Source organism: Propithecus coquereli, unplaced genomic scaffold (genome assembly GCF_000956105.1).
Source record: "Propithecus coquereli isolate 6110/MARCELLA unplaced genomic scaffold, Pcoq_1.0 Scaffold244, whole genome shotgun sequence".
In the NCBI taxonomy this organism is placed as follows: Eukaryota; Metazoa; Chordata; class Mammalia; order Primates; family Indriidae; genus Propithecus; species Propithecus coquereli.
The window spans coordinates 857,857-858,240 of NW_012147997.1; the positions used below are offsets into that span (position 1 = coordinate 857,857).

The 384-nt window shown below is 31.8% G+C and overlaps 1 protein-coding gene across 1 annotated transcript in view; it reads right to left on the reverse strand.

Annotated features, from left to right (window-relative positions):
• COL19A1 (collagen, type XIX, alpha 1) overlaps window positions 1-384 on the reverse strand; it is a 383,175-nt gene that overhangs the window by 355,747 nt on the left and 27,044 nt on the right. The gene's annotated exons all lie outside the window — the stretch shown is intronic.

Genomic DNA, 384 nt, shown 5'->3' on the forward strand with positions numbered 1-384 from the left:
TTAATTTTTTTTTAATATAGAAAGGAGATAAACTGCTTAAAATCAAATTTATCCCCTGCTCTGGGAAAGTGGAAATTGCCAATTCACCAGTTCAACTGCTGATCTCCTCGGCCCTTCATTCAACAAACACATCACAGACCTCAGGGGTGTTCACAGGGCATCATCTTAATATATTTAACTGGAAAATAAATCTGATTCTACATAGTGCTACCGCTTAATCAGATTAAAAGAAGCAAATAAACTGCAATAAATATTTTGAATACATAATTTATAAAGTAAGCGAAATTACAGCACTGAATAATTTTAGAGCTTACTTAGATGTTTTGGAAATTCCCATCTCAGAGATATTAATATGATTGCAGGTTCTAAATAATAGTAAAATCA